This window comes from Rattus norvegicus, chromosome 2 (genome assembly GCF_021556685.1).
Source record: "Rattus norvegicus strain SHRSP/BbbUtx chromosome 2, alternate assembly SHRSP_T2T, whole genome shotgun sequence".
NCBI classification, from domain to species: Eukaryota; Metazoa; Chordata; class Mammalia; order Rodentia; family Muridae; genus Rattus; species Rattus norvegicus.
Window position 1 is genome coordinate 32,692,051 of NC_141535.1, and position 5,173 is coordinate 32,697,223.

General features: G+C 43.4%; 1 pseudogene; it reads right to left on the reverse strand.

Annotated features, from left to right (window-relative positions):
• Positions 1–846: 846 nt before the first annotated feature.
• Mif-ps2 (macrophage migration inhibitory factor, pseudogene 2) lies at positions 847–1,198 on the reverse strand (annotated as a pseudogene).
• Positions 1,199–5,173: the final 3,975 nt, after the last annotated feature.

Sequence of the window (5,173 nt, forward strand, 5' to 3'; positions counted from 1 at the left end):
ACACAGTCCATTGTCTCATTCATTAATGTATATATACACACATACATATATATATATATACACACACAAAAGTATTTGTAATATATTTACATATATATTATAAATACTTTTTCTCATTTTTGCAGCTTGCCTTTTAATTTTCTTTTTAAAAGGAACTATTTTTATCTTTATGTGCATATGTGTGTGTATGCCTTGGAGGCCAGGAGAAGATGCTGGATCCTCTAGAAGTGGAGTTGTTGTGGTTGTGAGATGCCACAACCCGAACTCAGATCCTCTGGAAGAGCAGCAAGCTCTCCAACTACCAGGCCATTTATCCAGCCCGGTGAGTTTCTTAAGGGTCTTTTGAGAAGCAAAGGCAGAATTTTAATTCAGAGATACAAGCTATTAACTTCCCCACTATTATTTTTGTGTCTTCTTAAGAAATGGTTGTTTAAATATAGATGTTGAAATACTTAATTTTATTCTAGAAGCTTCCTATTTTCTTCTCTTGCATTTCAATACAGGATCTACTGCAAATAAAATGTTATTATGGTTTCTAAGAGATACCAAGATCCACACCCTAGTAGCCATTTGTTATTTCTTGCCTAAGTTGTTTATAATTGAATGACCATGCAGCCTAATCATAAATTTAACAGATCACGCATTTGCAATTCTGCTTTTCACCTGTTAGTCATGAGAATTTATGCCACGACCACAACTAACTTATTGTTCTGATTTTTTTTGTCTTGTTTTGTCTCTCAAATCATTTATTTCTCCTGACCAGAAGGTGGGCATTGTAACGGGTGGATAAACACAGAACACTGTGTGCTTCAAGACTCGAAGAACAGCGGTGCAGTTAAGTGAGGCCAGGACTCAAGTGTAGGTGGAACCGTTCCAGCCCACGTTGGCTGCATTCATGTCGTAATAGTTGATGTAGACCCGGTCTGGGCTGATGTGCAGGAGATCCAACAGCAAGCCACACAGCAGCTTGCTATAGTTGCCGTTTTGGGCACCACCGACCTTGCGGGTGCTGTGCAGGCTACAGAGGTGCCGGGGTCGCTCATGCCGCTAAAAGTCATGAGCTGGTTCCGGACCACATGCACTGTGATGTACTGTGTCGGCTTGCCAGTGGCCTGCGCCAGCTGTTGGGTGAGCTCCAAGAGAAACTCCTCTGGCAGGGAGGAGCAGGAACATTGGTGCTCATGATGAACATAGGCATGGTGGTAGAGAGACTGTGCATAGTGCAGTGTGACCCAAGCCCGGGACCTGAGCTACTGATTGTTTTAATTTTATAGTAACCTTCAAATTCAGAAAACATAAGTGTTACAGATTTGTTTTTCTTTTTCTTTTCTTTTCTTTTTTCAAAATTGTTTAGGTTACTTTGTATTCTATATAAATTTTAATGTTTTATTACTTTTTATAAAAACTACTCAGTTTTCATTGGAATTGCATTTAATCTGTACATTAGCTTGTGAAAAGTTAACATTCTAAAAAATATTATTGAATCTCCCAACTCATCATTTTATGTCTTCATAGATGTAAATTTTAAAATAACTTTAACAGTAACTGGTAGAACAAGTGGGGAAAAGAATCATTAAGGAGGCAGAAGTTTGGACAGCATAGTTTAACAACTTGCCTGAATTGAACAATGCGCCAAAAGAACTGAAGAACATAGTCTTGTCAATTGCATAGAGAACATTTACCAAATACCATGTGTCAGACTGCAGAGCAAAGAGGCATCATTATAGAGCCTACAGATACCACAACAAAATAAGAGTATGTTCTAAGAATTGACTCTTCAGAAGACTGGTGTCTGTGGTGTGTGTGTGTGTGTGTGTGTGTGTGTGTGTGTGTGTGTGTGTGTGTTGATGGGATGCAACCAGGGTCTTGCACATGTTGGGACAGTGCTTTGCCACTAGGATATACTTCCAGCCCCTAGTTGATTGGAGAATGAATTCGATGAATGCAAGACCAATCCATGAAGGTGTTACTTCTCCATAGCAATTTAGCCAAATGTAACAGTGACTTGCCAAAATGGCGGCAAGTGGATTGAATAAAGGATCAAATAGAGAGGATGAAAAAAAGAGAGCCAAAGCCCAACGATAAGCAACACTGCAAAGCACTGGTTAAAGTAGTTAGTGAATACTGGATATGATATCAGTGGATATAATATCAACACAGATATGGATCCTGGCTTACTAGTAATGGTTACCTGTGATAATATCAGAGACAGAAGCTATCTGAGAGGCCATCCCATAGTTTAAATACAACACAGCCAGAATGTGCAGTTGTGACCTCTGTTGTGTGGCTTGATTTAACTGGTGCATCTGATATCAGCACAAATATCCTTGTATCTGCTGTTTTTGAGCCACTGCGATGGCAAGGTTCTTCCAGGGAGCAATTATCGATTTAAAAATTTATAAGCTTAAGCTGAACCTTCATAAATTTTCTTCATTTGGCTCAAAGTCATAGACATTAGAAGATGACTATCCCAAAAATCAATATACTGTCCTTTTTTTTTTAAAAAAAGAAAAAAAAAGGAGGCAGAGTTCTTTGTCTCGGTGGCATCTGTGATCTGTTAGGCGTTAGCACCTTCTGCCCGAGGTATATGACAAAGTTTGACAGAAGCAACTTCCCCAAACCTCCTTATAATCGCCACTGTCTGAAGCCAAAACTGTGCAAACCCTGGAGTTCTCCATGCATCTGGTTTGCTTTTAATTCCCCCTCTGGAACTATGGAATGTTGAAGCTGGAACATTTTGCATGACCTTGGACATCTCCTTAGAGCCCTTTTCATAATCAGAAGGGAACACAGTGCACAAGGACACCTGGAGACTTAGGAGGAGCCGAAGCCATTACTGAGCTAAGAGAAAGGAAAAGAAGTGTGAGCTTCGGAGGCGGAGGCAGCTGGGAGGTAGAAACAGAAATTTCTCAGGCATGAGTATTCTGTGATGTCAACTTGACTTCACTCCACCAGTCTGAGGCACCCACATCCCAATCCTGTACCTTCACACTGAAACACTACCACCCTGGGTGTCAGCAACAACGACTGCAGGAGAGGGGCTGCCATGAAGCCAGTGAGCACCCACCCAGTTGTGTTCCACAGAATAACAAGACGAAGAGCGACCAAGCCTTGCTACAGCTTTTGTTGTAGGCGCTGTTTGGAAAACTCTCTGAGGAAGGACTGAGGACAGTGAAGCCACTTCGAATAACCCTGTAGTGGATCTGTACAACACCAGAGGTGAACCCTAGTGTGATTGAGAACGACCTTCATGGGCTCCTATGCATAAGTGCTTAGTCACGGTATAATGGAACTCTTTGGGAAAGAGTAGGAGGTACGGCCTTGTTGGGGGAATTATGTCAGTGGGAGTGGGGTTAGAGGTTTTAAAAGCCCATCCTAGATCCAGTCTCTCTCTGTCTCCTTCTCCTTTTCTCTTTCTGCTGCCTGCAAGTCAAGATGGAAGGCTCTCAGCTACCGACATCATGCCAGTCTGCTTCCCACCGTGATGGTAATAGGCCAACCTTCTGAAACTGTAAGCCAGCCCCCAACTAAATTCTTTCTTTCATAATAGTTGTCATGGTCACCGTGTCTCCTCATTGCAGTAGAACACTAGCCAAGATACCTAGTGTTAACCAAGGCTGTGAGTAGTGACTGTGTGCCGATATATTTGCTCAGTGGCAGCCATGTAATTATAGAGAGGGAATCTCAGTAGAGAGTGGTAATGTATGCATGGGAACAGGGTGGGGGAGGGGTATGGGAAATCTGTGAACTAAAGCTTGATATGTACTTAGAAGGTACTCTAAAAATAGTTCACTAAAATCTGACGTGTGTGTGTGTGTGTGTGTGTGTGTGTGTGTGTGTGTGTGTGTTGCCTTGAAGATCAGCTGGAGTTACCACAATAAGTTGATGGAGAAGTTGCAAGGTAGGATAACTCTGACTTAGGCTCCCTCAGTAAGCAAGCCCTGACTTATAGGTCCTCATTTGTAAACAGGAGGACAGAAAGAGATTCTGTTTCTGTGAGTGAGCGCACGCACGCACGCACGCACGCGTGCACACACACACAAATGACTCCCAGGGCCTTGAGAGTAGGTGATAGGACCCTTCCCTGAGCAGTAAAACCCTTGTGTGGCTCCTAGAGTCCAGCTCCTCACCACAGAGGACATTGAGCATAATGTATGTTGGCATTTAGGATCTACAGGTCATTCGACCCTGGTCTCTTTGGCTGTCCCTCCTCCTTAAGCCCACCCAGATGCTGTCCTGGACCCACACTTATTTCCTGGGTGCTTGTTTCCTTTTGGTAACTCCAACAGATTAGTATTCTCCCCCAAGCAGAATGTTATTTTTAACATCAGCTGTGGGTTCTCAGTCTGTCACCTCCTGTCCCAAGGCTTGCCCCTATTCCCTTGTCAGATTTTAGGACCTGAGCCTCTTCAAGAGAATGACAGGTAGCAGCCTGGGCTTTATGTCTAGACCATATCTCTTTTACTCCTTTTGAATTCTGGAGAGTGTTTTGTTTGTTTTTCTTACCAGACCTTAGCATTTGCTGGAGGACTTAGAGAACTCTGGCAGTCCCTGAGACTTTACTCAGCAAAAACATCTGATGGAACAGAATCATCAAGGTTCCTCCTGCTTACATAGCAAAGCACCTCGCTGAGGCGTCCATTATGGGCTCTGCAGAGTTGCTCTGAGTCCACGCTTGCCACAGAGAGCAGGGCCATCCAGTTGGGGCTTCCTGTCTGTGGAGGAGTGGTAGAGTCTTGATATGTGGCCCTAAAGCACCAGGTGAATGTGAGGAGAATCGGCCAGGCTTACTCATTTCATTCTCTGGTCCATTCCATGTCATGAGAAAGAAAAGAGCTGCCTTTCAAAAACATGTAAGGGGCCATTAGCTAGAGGAACATTAATCAGAGGTATGAGGGTGTGTGCATGCATGTGTGTGTGTGTGTGTGTGTGTGTGTGCGCGCGCGCGTGAGCGTGGGCCTGCTCCAAGCGTGTGTTAGTTACATCCGTGTGCCTTTGGGAGAATGCCTGCAATGTGCTTAGCTTTCCTTTCAGGCTGACTGAATGCATGTTCTCTTTGTTCTTTCTCAGGACATTGGTTCTCGTTTGCATGTGCACACACATTTCCTGCAAAGGAAACACTCCCTCTTTTTGTTGTGTATCAAAAAGAGCCTCCTAGTGTGTCTCATTCAAT